Here is a 16247-nt window from a genome sequence, read left to right on the forward strand (position 1 = left end):
TGGTGTTAATCTTTAATTTTTCTCTCTTCTCTAAGGATGACACTAAGCATGCCAATGGACCATGGTAGCTTTACTACCCCAAGTTCCAGCTACTTCAGTCTCTTCAAATTTGGGAGGAAATGATTCTTCAAAGGAGGTGATAGGCATATGAATCATAGTACTTAAAAACCTCACATGGAAAATATAGCTATATTAAGGAGTATTGGAAAAGTCAGGAGACAACAGGGCCTACAGGCATGAGCCAAGTTTTGGTCTCCGTAGGGAAAAACTGAATGCAGTCAAAGACATGGTTGTACTTGGACATGCCACCCCAGACTCTATTCTCAGATGTTAAATCTTCTTGGTGTCACTGCTCCATGGCACAGTGCTTGGGCTGAGTGATCAGCATGTAATTATGTTGTGGCATTTCAGATACAGAGATAAAAAAGGTCAGAAGGTCTCGAAATTTTAAGTGAGTTCATCCCACCAAGGTGCTCTGGTAATGTTTTTGAGAGCAGGTTGAGTTTTAAGTAAACTTGGAGATTTCAGAATCTGGGAGAATTTGAAGCATTTCCAAGGAACCAAATGCTTTCAATAAAGTTGGAATCTTATTCTGGAGAATTTAGAGGCCACAAACTTGACTGTTTGCATTTTTGCTAACTGGTGAACTTGAAGCCAAGGCAGCTCTGATGTTAACTAGGGATGTAGAGTGACTGTGAAACAGACACACACACACACACACACGCACACACACACTTTGTAAACTTGTGCTCTATGAAAGTGAGAGAAGATAGGCAAGTTGAGAATGCAAGATCTATCTGCACAAAAGATGTTACATATCTTGCACTCTAAGCAGTATTTTCAGTCAGTTGTAGGTCATATATTTTGAATGGTGAAGCAGAAATTCCAGTGTCAGGTTCTTAGAAAAACTTGCTCATCACCCCCAGGTGGTAACAGAACAATCCCCAATGAGAGCAAAACACCTGGAGAATGTCTCTAAGACAGTGCTTCTCAAGTTTTAATATGGGTGTGAATCATGTGGCGATCTTGTTAAAATGCAAATTCTGATTCAGTAGGTCTGGGTAAGGCCTGAGATTCTACATTTCTAACATGTTCCCACCAAACTGCTAGGATTTCTGGATTACACTTTGGCAGTAAAATTTTAAGAGAATATTCTTAGTTGAGTCTTATTACACAGTTATATCAGTAAAGTATAAAGTCTATTGTCAGAAATGCCAGCAGAGAAAATCTAAACTGAGCAGCTAAGTGTAAATCAATATTTTTGGTCAATATCTTGTGGTTGAAAAATTAAATTAGACTATGTAATGAAAATCTATTTTGACATTTAGTTAGAAGTCATATAAATCCTTTTTTAGAAATGAGATAAAATTTTGTGGCATGCTATTTTTTTTATGACCAGATTCAGTGAATTGTAGTTAGAAATCTTGTCTCTCCCTGTCTGGATATTGTCATCGTAAAATTTCTAGTATAGTTTCAGATTTTTAACCTAAATTAAAATGCCTTTTTGAAATACCATCAAACAGAACTATGTGTAAAAAATACTTTTACCTGTTTCCTTTATTTCTTCCTTCTTCCCTGTGTGTCTGTCTGCCTGCCTCTGGAGGAGGAGGAAGAGGAGGAGGAGGATAGCAGCTTTCCTAATAACTCAAGTTTATAATTATTTTAATTAATAATTGAAGGGGAAAAATACAAGAAGCAATTTTCTAGCTGTATCCTTATAGGAAGTTTGATGTAAACAAGGCTTCTAATTCTTGAGAATGAATAACATTTTTGAGACTTCAAATCTTAGCATCAAGCATTAATTTTGGTAAATTCTCCCAAGTAGGTGATCTTTTTTGCCAAGAAAGACTTTAACATTTAAATCCTTAGATGTTTACAGCCTGCTGTGGACTTTCAAAACACATCACTTATATACCATGATTTTGAGACATACTATTTGATTCTGTAAAATTCATTCCTTTGTCCAGTAATGGTGTTTTGAAGAAGATTAGTTCTGTGAACCAATTATTTCCCAAATGAGAGTTCCATGGTCACATAAAGTTCAAAAAAATCTAAGTAGTTTAGTTCTCTTTTGACATCCATAAAGCACATAATTATCTGAAAAACCATGAAAACAATTTTTGTTGCACTCTGTTCATCACATACTTTGGGAAATGTTTGCTTTTTCCACTCTTCTATCTGTTCTTACATTGATCAAGTTTTTGATTTAGAACTAGGCAGAATGCCTTTCCTTTTATCATCAGTGACGAGACAGTCTTTGCAGAAACTTCCCCAGTTGACTATCTCTGAAGTCTTTTTGGACAAGCAGGATATGCTGAGCTGTGTGGGATGCCACGAAAGTGAATGGTCAACAAAGGGGAATGGGATAATCAGGACATAATTGGACCAATCTTTCCTTGTTTATTTTAAATTCGGGGGTACATGTGTAGGTTTGTTATGTGGGCATATTGCATAATAGTGAGGTTTGGGTTTCTAGAAAACCCATCATTCAAATAGTGAATTGTATCTAATAGGTAAATTTTCAACTCTCACCCCCTCCACCCTCCCCTATTTTGGAATCCCCAGTGTTCATTATTTCCATCTTTATGTCCATGTGACCCATTGTTTAGCTCCCACTTATAAGGGAGGACATATGGTATTTGATTTTCTTTTTCAGAGTTATTTCACTTAGGATAATGACCTCCAGCTCCATCTATGTTGCTGTGAATTACATGATTTCATTCTTTTTCATGGTTGCATAGTATTCCATGGTGTGTGTGTGTGTGTGTGTGTGTGTGTGTGTGTGTGTGTGTGTATTACATTTTCTTTATCCAGTCTACTGTCGATGGACACTTAGGTTGATTCCATGATGTTGCTATTGTGAATAGTGCTGTGATGAACATAGCAGAGTGGGTGTCTTTTTAATAAAACTTTCTTTTCCTTTGGGTAGATACCCAATACTGAGATTTCTGGGTCAAATGGTAGTTCTATTTTTAGTTAATTGAGAATCTTTATGCTGATTTCCACAGTAGTTGAACTAATTTGCATTCCTGCCAACAATGTATAAGCATTCCTTTTTCTTTCTGGAAATAATTTTATAATTTTAAAAACATGTTATTTTTGACTTTTTAATAATACCTATTCTGATAGGTATGAGATGGTATCTCATTGTGGTTTTAATTTACATTTTTCTGATAATTAGTGAGTTGAACACTTGGTCATGTTTTTGACTATTTGTCTTCTTTTGAGAAGTGTCTACATGTCCATTGTCAACTTTTTAATGTGGTTATTTATTATTTTTCTTCTTGATTTGTTTAAGTTACTTATATATTCTGGATATTAGTTCTTTGTCAAATGCATAGTTTGCAAATACTTTCTCACATTCTGTAGGTTGCCTGCTTACTCTGTTGATAGTTTCTTTTGCTGTGCAGAAGCTCTTTAGTTTAATTAGGTTCCAACTGTCAATTTTGTTTTGGTTGTGTTTGCTTTTAAAGTCCTAGTCATAAATTCATTCCCTAAGCCAATGTCCAGAAAAGTATACCCAGGTTTTCTTCTAGGATTTTTATTTTTTGAGGTCTTACATTTAAGTCTTTAATCCATCTTGAGTTAATTTTTGTATAAGATGATAAGTAGCACTCCAGTTTTATTCTTCTGCATGTGGCTAGCCAGTTTTCTCAGCACTACTTATTGAGTAGGGTGTCTTTTCCCTATCGTTAATGTTTGCTGGTTTTGTCAAAGATAAGTAGATTGTAACTATGTGGCTTTATTTCTGGGTACTCTGTTGTATTCCATTGATCTGTATGTCCATTTTTGTACCAATAACATGCTGTTTTGGTTACTATAGGCTTGTAGTATAGTTTGAAGTTGGGTAATGTGATGCCTCTGACTTTGTTCTTTTTGCTTAGGATTGCTTCAGCTATTTAGGCTCTTTTTTGCTTCCATATGAATTTCAGAATTGCTTTTTCTAATTCTGTGACAAATGAAATTGGTAATTTTATAGAAATTGTGTTGAATCACTTTAGAAAGTATTGTCATTTTGATAATGATTCTTTTTATCCATGAGCATGGGATATTTTTCCATTTGTTTGTCCAGTTTCTTTCATAGTGTTTTGTAGTTCTCCTTATAGAGATCTTTCACTTCCTTGGTTAAATGGAGGTGAAAGTCTTATTGCTAGATGTTTTGGTACTTGTGTTTGTTTTGTTTGTTTGTTTGTTTTGGTGGGAGGGAGCTATTACAATTGGGATGGAATTCTTAATTTAGTTCCCAGCTTGAGCATTGTTGCTATACAGAAATGCAGCTGATGGTTGTGTGTTAATTTTGTCTCCTAAAAGTTTACTGAAGTCATTTATCAGGCCTAATAGTCTTTTGGAGGAATCTTTAGAATTTTCTAGATATCAAGATCATATCACCAGTGAAGAAAGATTATTTTTCTTCTCTTCCAATTTGAGTGACATTTATTTTTTCATCTTGCCTGATTGCTCTGGCTAGGACTTCCACTACTATGTTAAAACAGGAGGGGTGAAAATGAACGTCTTTATCTTGTTCTAATTCTAAGGAGAAATGCTTTAAATGTTTTCCCATTCAACGTTGGCTGTGGATTTGTCATAGATGGCTCTTATTATTTTGAAGTATGCTCCTTTGATATCTAGTTCATTGAGGATTTTTAACATAAGGGGATGTTGAGTTTTATTGAAAATATTTTCAGCATCTATTGTGATGATCAAATGATTTTGTTTTTAAGTCTATTTAGGTAGTAAATCACATTGACTTGCATATATTGAACTATCCTTACACACAAGTGGGCTAATCGTGACTTCTCACTTGGGACTGATGCATCACATAACATTGGAGCACTATTAGCAAAAAATAGAAGTAGGGAGGACTTCTGGGAAGGTAACTAACAGTGCCCAAAGGAAATTTTTTAAAAAAAGTATTCATCACTTTCACTGCTTTCATACTGGTTTAAGCCAAAATCTTTTCTCATTTCTGCAGAAGCTTTGGACTGATGCTTCCATTCTTAGTCCCTTGCTATCAGTCCTCCAGATGGTTGCCAGGACAATCATTTAAAATCATAAATCAAGTCATGTTACTTCCCTGCTACAAACCTTCCAAGGGCCTTCCATTTCATTTAGTATAAACTCCAGGCTCTCGGTCATGGCTAAAAAGTCCTGGGAACTTTTGCAACCTTTATTAGTCTGTTCTCATACTGCTAATAAATACATACCCAAGACTGGGTAATTTACAGGAAAAAAAAAAAAGATTTAATGGACTCACAGTTCCACATGGCTGGGGAGGCCTCACTATCATGGCAGAAGGCAAATGAGGAGCAAACTCACTTCCTATCATGGGGTCAGGCAAGAGAGAGCTTGTGCAGGGGAACTCCCCTTTGTAAAACCATCAGATCTCGTGAGACTTATTCACTATCACAAGAACAACATGGTAAAGAGCCCCGATCCCCATGATTCAATTACCCCCAACTGGGTTCCTCCCATGACATGTGGGAATTATGGGAGCTACAATTCAAGATGAAATTTGGGTGGAGACACAGCCAAACCATATCATAACCTCACCTCATGCTTTGTTCACTTTATTCTAGTCTTGGCTCTTTGCTCTTCCTCCAAAATGCCAGGTTATTTTTTTTTCAATCTCATACCATTGACACTTTCTTTTTCTTTTCTTTTCTTTTTTATTTATTTATTTATTTATTTTTGCTTGAAAGTTTTTTTCTTCAGATTTTCACATGACTTTCTCCCTTATTTCTGTTCATGTAGGGACAATGTTCCTGATCAGACTCTCTAAGACACTGCTTTATTTTTCTTATTCGCTCTTTTTGTCATATAATTATATAATTGTCTATATTCTGTCACTTCAAAATAATATTTTAAAATTTAAAATATTAAATCATGAGTTGACCTCCTTTATCTCTGAATGTCAGCACTTAACAACAGTCTCACATTATAGACTTATAAATATTTGTAGATTACATGAATGAAATCTATGAAGTTCAAAGAGAAACACATCATAGCCAGTTAAAATAGAAGATGATGGGTTCTTTGTAAACAAAAAAATACAGAGTAGTGGCATTCATTTGGAGACCTTCATAAGGAAAACTCTGAATAGCAAAAATCCTATTGACATCTTTGATGTCATTTAGACCCAGAGATGGGACTGAAAATACTGGATGTTAACAAGTTTAAAATATTGGATTTGCAATGCAACAAAAACAAAAATAAATGAATAGGATCTAATTAAACTAAAAAGCTTCTGCACAGCAAAAGAAATAATCAGCAGAGTAAACAGAAAACTCACAGAGTGGGAGAAAATATTCACAAACTATGCATACTACAAAGGAATAACATCCAGAACCTATGAGGAACTCAAACAAATCAGCAAGAAAGAAACAATCCCATCAAAAAGTGGGCAAAGGTCATCAATAGACAATTCTCAAAAGAAAGTATACAAACAGCCAACAACCCTATGAAAAAGATGCTCAACATCACTAATTACCAGGGAAAGGCAAATTAGAACCACAATGAGATAACATCTTACTATTGCACGAATGCCATAATCAAGAAGTCAAAAGCAATAGATTGGCATGGATGTGATGAAAAGGGAACACTTTTACACTGTTGGTGGGAATGTAAACTAGTACAACCACTATGAAAAACATAACACAGATTTCTTAAAGAACTAAAGGAAAAACTACCATTCAATCCAGCAATCTCACTACTGTGTTTCTACCTAGGGAAAAAGGAAGTCATTATATGAAAAAGACACATGCACATGCATGTTTATAGCAGCACAATTCACAATTTCAAAGATATGAAACCAACCTAAGTGTCTGTCAGCCAACAAGTGGACAAAGAAAATGTGATATATATACATACATATATGCATATATATACATATATACCATAGAATATTACTCATTCATAAAAAGGAATGACATAATGTCTTTTGCAGCAAGTTGGATGGAGCTGGAGGCCATTTTTCTTTTTTTTTTTTTTTTTTTTTTTTTGTTGAGACGGAGTTTCGCTCGTTACCCAGGCTGGAGTGCAATGGCGCGATCTCGGCTCACCGCAACCTCCGCCTCCTGGGTTCAGGCAATTCTCCTGCCTCAGCCTCCTGAGTAACTGGGATTACAGGCACGCGCCACCATGCCCAGCTAATTTTTTTGTATTTTTTTTAGTAGAGACGGGGTTTCACCATGTTGACCAGGATGGTCTCGATCTCTTGACCTCGTGATCCACCCGCCTCGGCCTCCCAAAGTGCTGGGATTACAGGCTTGAGCCACCGCGCCCGGCGGGAGGCCATTTTTCTAAGTGAAGTACTCAGGCAGGACTGGAAAACCAAAGATTGTATGGTCTCACTTATAAGTGGGAGCTAAGCTATGAGGATGCAAAGGCATAAGAATTATATAATGAACTTTGAGGACTCTGTGTGGAGGATGTGATGGCTGGCAGTGGGGTGAGGGATAAAAGACTACCTATTGGGTATAAGGTACACTGCTTGGGTTATGAGTGCACCAAAATAATTACCACTAAAAAATTTATCCATGTAACCTAAAACCACGTGTACCTCAAAAATTATTGAAATAAAAACAAAAATTATTCAAGCAAAATAAAAATAAGTAGTTCCAGGTGATAAAATGCATGTGCAAAACTTGATTTTAAAGTTCTGAGTCTTAATAATCCTAGTTGAAGACCCATCTTAGCCCTCTGCTGACACCTCTGGCATCTGCAACTCTACCACTTTAGATGTTGGAACTAGAGACTTTTTCTTACCAATATAAGGGAGAGTTACCTGTAAAGATTTAGGAAAAAAGTACTGATTCTTAGAGAAAGTCATAGATTGAAATGAACATTTTAAATTAGACAGAATCTAAGGTATCTTCCAACTATTGGGTTTTAAATTCTAGTTTTCCACTTATCTGAAAACTGATCCCTCCTTACATTCAATTCTATTTAAAGAAAAGTTCCTTAGAAAACATCTTCTAAGACATTAGAATTTAAGTCTAGTTCATTCATAAATTTACCAGACAATTTTATCTGAGTTGGGCATTGTTTTACATATAAAGAATTCAAACTAATTTTCTTTATATGCAAGAATATTTTGAGTATAGATGATACTGTCAGATGTTAACACGCAGTTTAATTTCTGTTCTGTTTTTAAAGCTTATTGCTTGTCTATCATGCTTTGTCTGTTATTCTATATGTTAAATTCAAGTAGCAAGATTTATAATAGAAGTTAGATTTTAAAAATCTGAAACCAATTAAAGACATTCACTTTTAACATGGCCTTCGTCCCAGAAGTTTTATATTAGCAATGTAAAGCATTCCAAGCTAATAGAAAAATTGGATTAATATTAATATGAGAGGTTATTTTTCAAAAGGCTTTATAGTTATGTCAATGACCTAATGATAAATGTTCCAGTAAAATTAAGAATGCTTCATACATTGTCACTGAATCTTGCACATGTCACAGTCTCCCTTTGGACAATAGACACAGAACTGTTCTGTTAAACAGGGCTAAGAAATAGCTGTGGCAGGGACTACTGGCTGTTCACCAAAGTTCATTGGCCCCTTCTGCTCTAGTAATACAGTTGGGATCAGGATGTGACCACAAAATCAGGAACTACATTTTCTAGCATTGCCACCCCTCATCAGTCCTTTAGAAAAGTAAGACTGCATGACTTCATTTTCACCACTGGAAAATAAGTGGAAGTGAGGTGTACCTCTTCCAGGCCTAGTATAAGAGGCATTCGAACCAGAGTGACTCCATTTTGAATAGGAGCTGGGTAAAATAAGGCTGAGACCTACTGGGCTGCATTCCCAGGAAGTTAGGCAATGTAAGTCACAGGAAGAGACAAGGGGTCAGCACAAGGTACAGGTCACAAAGACCTTGCTGATAAAACAGATTGCAACAAATAAGCGGGCCAAAACCTACCAAAATTAAGATGGTGATGAAAGTGACCTCTAGTCGTCCTTGTGGCTCATTACATGCTAATTATAACATATTAGCATGCTAAAAGACACTCCCACTAGTGCCATGACAATTTACAAATGCTTGGCAATGTCAGAAAGTTACCCTACATGGTCTAAAACAGAGGAACCCTCAGTTCAGAGAAATTGCCTACTTCTTTCCCAGAAAACTCATGAATAATCCACTCCTTGTTTAGTTTATAATTAAAAAATAACCATCAAAATAGTGAACCAGCAGCACTTGGGGCTGCTCTGCCTATGGAGGATCCATTCTTTTATTTCTTTACTTTCTTAATAAACCTGCTCTCACTATGGATTTGCCTTAAAATCTTGCACAAGTTTCAAGAACCCTCTCTTGGGGTCTGAATCAGGACCCTTTTCTGGTAACGCTGGGATTTAAAACATTGGGCATATATTCATTCATGTTCTTTCCTCTTCCCATAAACTGGAATAAATACTATTTAAAGAAAACTGCCTTAGAAAACATCCCTCATGGAGATAAGGGCAACAGTTTGGATAATAATGCAGACAGAAAATGGAGAAATCTGATCCCAGAATGACTGTGTGGATCACACAGCAGACTGCCTACTTGCTCTGGATTGATATGTAAGGAAGAAATAAAGGCCATTTAAAAGTCACTCCACTGTTAAGTAATAGTCACGCCACTGTTAAGATGTATCGTAATAGCATTATAGCACTTTGGCTGTTTATGCTACATAATACAGGGGCTAACGCCATCTTGAATGCCCTCCTACCCCTCTTTCATGTTCTGCTCTTTTTTCATGGTAGCTCCTCATTCACTGGAACCCTCAGGAAGCTACCTACATGTGTGCTCTGTTTTGGATTGCTGTCTTCATGATTTTGGCTTGCTTGACTTCTAAATCCCGAGTCATGCTGCATTTAGTTTTAGCTATTTGGCTCTTTCAAAGGCATCTAATTAACTCAGTCAATTTTTTAGAAGCTTATAGACCATTATGTCTGATAAAAGGCACTATTTTACCTCAGAGCTATGACTTAACCCAAATGAACAGATTTTTTTTTTTTCTTAATTGGCAGAAGTTCCAGCAGAAGGCCACAGATTATTCCAGTGTCTGTTCAATTATATTCTATAATGTTGAAATTTCCCTTGTGTAAAAAAAGAAAAAAAGAAACTTTTTCCCTTTCAGATTCTCAGGTGAGAGCAGAGCTAAGCTTCCCCTTCCAAGACAGAAAAAGAACAAAATTGAGGCTGGGATCTTCTCATTTCTTTGCCACTCTTTTGCTAGGTGACTAGAAGTAAGAGATTGTCCCAGATTTTAACGTGAAAAACATAGGCTTAATTTATTTCAAACTGTCATGAACTAAATAAATATCAATTACTATCTACTATCTGTAAACAAATTTATCTAATGAGATTGTGTGACTCAACTTAGATTTCAAAAGTTTCCATTTACTTGTTACAATGAGTCAGAAGCTCAAAGTTTCTGAGTACTGCCTTGTACGTTCCAGCTTAATTGTCTTTTGAGGCAAGAAGTGAAAGAATTTGTAAATGACACTAATCAAAGAATATTCATATTTTCTGGGTCACCTCCACTTATAAATCAGAGAATAACAGGTACTCATTCTACATTCCAGTTTTTATAACACACTTTACAATACTTTGCACACTGCTGGGTGCTACTCTTTCATGGGACATGAAATAACTTACTGGATCATGGTCAACATATGAAAAAGTATAAATAGAATTAAATAGTATAATAGTGCTTTAACTATAATTTCAGTAAGTCTTGTTTTGTGAAATTTTAGTTTCCATTTTATATAAATGAGAGGGTGAGTATGAATGTGTACTGCGTTGTGATGCAAAATGTATTATTTACTATTAAAAATAAAGTTTTAAAAGGCTTAGTCCATCAGCTCATTTTCGAAACAGGATGACTTCACTTTATGGATGCCTGCCTACCCAGGTTACTGCCTTAATATCATTGAATGGAGTCTCTTGAATTAATCTTTAAAGTGCTACGGTACCATGTAATATTAAACTACACATTTATGTATCAGGGAGTTAGGTCCAGGGCCATCCTTTTGCAAAATTATTTAATTCTCTGTGCTTCTATAAAAATCAATCCCCAAATCCCAACACTGCTGTAGTTTACATAAAATAATGCCTTTGAAGAGAAAAGCTTCCTCAATATAAATTTGTCTGTGGTCAGTAACTTAATTTACACATGAACTGAACATATACTTCTATAATTTTAAGTTTCCTCAATCATGGACAATATCATGCTGTACTCAGAGCACCATAGAGATTCTTTCTGGGAAATCACCAATATACAAATTAACAGCTTATATGAGAAGCTATTTATTGCATTAAAAGGAATTTGTTCAGATTCATGCACAAATCCATTTGTGGCTTCTGAGATATCTTATCTTTTAGGGGGAGGAGGTTAGGAAATAATTTTTTATTCTAAATGCAAAGAAATAGATTTTACTTGGTAGAATGCAAATATCTGTAATTTGCATACTATTTAGATTTTCAATATTTACATGTAGCATGCTTTATATTCTAGATAAAATTACTCATAGATGGATGCATTCATTTAATTATTATACATATTAAAATGTACAAAACATTCACCAGCACACTCAAAAATATAAATCAAGGGATAGGAGAAACTTCTGACTGATTGCCTTAGCTGGAAATACTGAAACACTAGTTTATCTATATATAGATACGTTCATATCTAGTAGCTTAACTAATAACCTGCACCACTGTCTATTGACAATGAAGAGAAAATCTGAGCACAAACATGATTGAACAATGAACACGTGAAAATAATTATACTGTCCTGAAAAGTGGTTTAACTCTTTTTTTTTTTTTTTTTTGAGACAGAGTTTCACTCTTGTTCCCCTGGTTAGAGTGCAATGGCTCAACTGCAATGTCTGCCTCCCAGGTTCAAGAGATTCTTCTGTCTCAGCCTCCTGGGCAGCTAGGATTACAGGTGTACACCACCATGCCCAGCTAATTTTTTGTATTTTTAGTAGAGACAGGGTTTCACCATGTTGGCCAGGCTGTCCTTGAACTCCTGACCTCAGGTGATCCACCTGCCTCAGCCTCCCAAAGTGCTGAGATTACAGTTGTGAGCCACTATGCCCAGCCGGTTAAACTTTTTACTGTAAAATAGTCTGCTTTTCAGAAATCACCCCTCTGAGAATAATCTACAAACTCACTAATTTACCCAAAACCACCACCATTAAGAATGAAAAAAGATAAAACATCAAAACCATGTCTTAAGAACACTCGGTTATAATAATTTTGTTATTCGAAGATTATACTGTTAGTACTTGAATTGATAGTTCATTATTGTATATTTGAAAGCTTTATGAAACAACTTTACCTTTTCCCTATGTAATGTTATTGAAAAACTGTTCAAATAATCTACAGGCTTTACACATTCACTAAAGCTTCACCATAAAATAAATCACTTTGTGTTAAGAGTCTCAGTATCTGTGAGCACAGAAGTGTTTGAAAAATATACAAAAAATAAAAAGGACAAAGAAAATAAAGTGTATTTTTCAAGCTTCTCAGATACAAAATTTATGATTATTTAAATTGGCCCTAGGATGCTGTTTATCATTTTGTGTTATCTTTAGAGGGGAGGGAAAGGAAAAGAGGAGGGAAAGTCACTTGTTAAGCAAATGAATGAGGCCTTCCTACCTTAATGCTGGAGGAGGACTTTTTTTCAAGCACTTGAGAAGTGTGCAAACACTGTAATTGCCACATGAACAAAGGCCATTCTGCACAGCTCAGCTCACCCTTTGATATGGAAACTACAAATCTTTTAGTAAATCAGGATTTCCAGACAGCAACCCTTGAGTCCCGCTGGTTTATACAACCCTTTCCTCCTAATAAATTTAGATCACAGGTGGTTTTTAGTGCTTTGCTTTGTGCCTTCGCAATGTATCAAGGAGGTCTTAGGGCACTGTCCTTCCCACCTGGTAGATTCTACCTTCCTACCTGGTAGAAATTAGTGGGGGTTATGTAGGTGATATGTGAAAGGTATTTCCCTAAATGCAAATTATTTTTTCTCTGAGGAAAAAAAAAAATCCCTTAAGTTTACCTTTAAACTTTGAAACATAATTTTTGAAATAGTGTTTTCCTATTGTTTGTAAGATGTAAATGAGGGCAGAGGTATATCCATGAGTTATGAGCTTAGTTATACATAATCATTTGTAGAAAATACTTTATGGTCTCCTAAATAGATATACACAAAGTCAATTTACCCTCTTGAAAATATAATCATCGATGATTTGACATTGGACTGAGTTCCAAAGGCTCAAGAAACAGCAATGACTAGCTTGAGGAAGAATTTGGCAAACAGAAATTTTCTATGGAAAAATTGGTCTCAGTGTTAACAGCAGAGATCCTGTCAGGAAAGGGTTAGCATGCTCAAAAAAGTAATTGAAATAAATTTAATCAAGGTGTAACCACTAGGGAATGTCAGGTCTCTATACGCAAGCCTGGAGCCTGAAACTCTGAAGTCCTGCTTGCCTCCGCTGATGTCTCCCACCCGCTGCCTGCATTCTCCATTGTCCCTGATCGCCCAGCAGAGCTTTCCCGGACAAACCCCTCACCCAACCATGCCATCTTAACTGTTCTTATGATAATGTAAATACCTCTCACCCAATCCTGCCATCTTAACTGTTCTTATGATAATGTAAATACCTCTCACCCAACCCTGCCATTGTAACTGAACTTGTGGTCATGTATACTCCTTGCCCCTACCCCCCAGCACTGTAACTGAACTTACTCTGCAACACCCCTGCCCCTGCGAAAAACTACCCAAACCTATAAAACAAACTCCTATCCCACTGCCCTTTGCTAATGACCTTTTTGGCCTTAGCCCACCTGCATGCAGGTGAATAAACAGCCATGTTGCTCACGCAAAGCCTGTTTGGAAGATCCCTTCATTCAAAGCATGTGTTTTTCAACAGGGAGTATATCCGAGTCACATGGCACCAAAGTATGTGAGCAGTGGTGAATCTGTAGGAGACTACAAGAACCTCAATTCTTGCTGCCTCAGAAGAATTTGACCATGAAGCATAAGGCAGAAGAAGAGACAGGCAAATATGAACATTAGTTAAAGATTTTTCAAAAGTTTAGAGCAGAAACAGAAAGAAGTACACTTGGAAGAGGTCCAAGCAGGTGACTTGAGAGATTGAAATGAGTGATTAGACTTTTTACTTACGGTTTTATAGTTTGGCCTGCTTCTGGGGGGCTGCGTCCCTTATCCCCTGATTCTTCCCTTGGGGTGGGCTGTCTGCATGTGCAGTGCCCACCAGCACTTGGGAGAGATGGCATGTCCAGTCTGTTTACTGATGTTGTACGCATGCTCACTTGAGGCTTTCTTCTTTTACCAGTAGAGAGTTCCTGCCAGTTAAACTCCACCATTTTGCCTCTTAGTGCACATACTTGAACCACTCCCCCAACTCCTGAGATCTTATCAGGAAGCTGCTGATCATCAGTTTCAGGTGTTTCTATCTACTGGGAGGCAGCCTCTTCCTGGCACCGGCAATGACCAATTATTATTTGAGAGAGACAGCTTAACAACCGCCTGGCCATCACCAGATGGTTGCCTCACATTCATGAAGCAGGGGTCTCTCTTGCCCTGCTTATGTCCGACTAACTACTGACTGTAACAAAGAGACTATTTGAAAGTGTGAGGTGAAGGTTACGGGTAGCTACAAAGGGATGGTGAGACACCAGGATCACCACTAGACTTGCAAGGCAAGGTGAGGAAGGAGCTATCGGGTCCTGGAAAGAGCTGTAGATGTAGCTGATGGAGAGTTACCCTACAGGAGCCATGGCAGTTGGGGAACCAAGCTACTGACAGCCCACGGTCTGCAATGAAATAAAATTTATGAATCTCTTCCCCTGGTACTCTAATCTCCTGTCAGGAGCTCTCAATGCCTAAGGTCAAGCAGAAGCAAGAGGGCAAGAATACGGTTAATGTACCCTGTAGAAACTGGCCTCCTGACACTCAGAGCAGACTGAAGATGCCTAAAGAATGAGCGTGGAAGAGCAAGACCCTTTGATACACACAGATTTCCTAAAATTTGATCTTGAGAGCTGTTTGTGAAAGAAAACTCACTGAATGGAAGCTCATATATACAGTGTTAATGTTGACAGTAAAGGTGGGATTGTGACATCTTTTTGGTTTATTGATCAGCCCAACTTCTTTAAGGAAGAAGGCAGGGTACCACCATCCTGAATATATGGGATGCCTTTTAATTCCTGAAAACTGATCTTTCTCATTCCCCTCTCCCCCCACTTACTCACTTACGCAGTGTATAATAACATTGCTGAGCAGATTTGTCATGAAACAGGCCAGTTGGCTAGCTGTCAGTCATAGATTGAGTCCTTTATAGATGTAAACATCAATCAACGGGTTCCAAGGTCATACATTTTATTATTTTCTTGACTAAGTCCTTCTCACATGACCAGTGTGTGTAGGGAGGGGATGCAGAGGTATAGTTGGGAACAGTGCAAAGAGGAAACTGATATTGACACCCTGATTTTACCAAGGCAACATTATCTTTAAGTACTGAAAGAATGAATTCACATATTAATAGAGTAACGTCATCCTTGATAACAGTTCTTGCTAGTAATTCTTTCTAGTGTAATCTACATTTGCATACAACTTCTGATTTAACACTTATAACTATCTATCAGTGGATTGGCCACATTTTATTTACTCCAGTTTTACAAATAAGGAAACTGAATTATATAGATCTTAATGACAACCCCAACTCACATAACTAGTTAGTCATGGAGTCAGATTTAATTCAGGCTTTCTAATTTTTCTAATTCTAAATACAGTTCTTTTGTCACAGAAAAACACAAGATATACTCTAATTATTAATACTTCCTATTTTTGTATTATCTTTTTGACATTCAGGTATTACTTCTGAGGCAAACATAGATTTAATACTAACAATGAACCTAATATCATTGAAAATAAAATGACTAAAAATGGCTAAAAAGGAATTTTTCTGTTATCAAAGTCTGTTAACATTAGAGAATAACCGAAGTCCAATTACTTGCAAGTAACATTTTTTCCCTTACAGGAGATGTATTTAGTCTCAAAGTATAAGGCCAAATGTGCTGCAATCATATTTTGAGTTACAAAGGTTATTACTTGCTAGGAGAAAAAAAAAAAATTCAAAAGCTGTTAGTTAAATCATATTATATATGACTTGTTTAATAGAGAGAAAATGGCTTAACACAAATAATTTACTATAGAAGTGTT

This window comes from Aotus nancymaae, unplaced genomic scaffold (assembly GCF_030222135.1).
Source record: "Aotus nancymaae isolate 86718 unplaced genomic scaffold, 86718_ANA_hifiasm-v0.15.2.pri h1tg000008l, whole genome shotgun sequence".
Classification (NCBI taxonomy): domain Eukaryota; kingdom Metazoa; phylum Chordata; class Mammalia; order Primates; family Aotidae; genus Aotus; species Aotus nancymaae.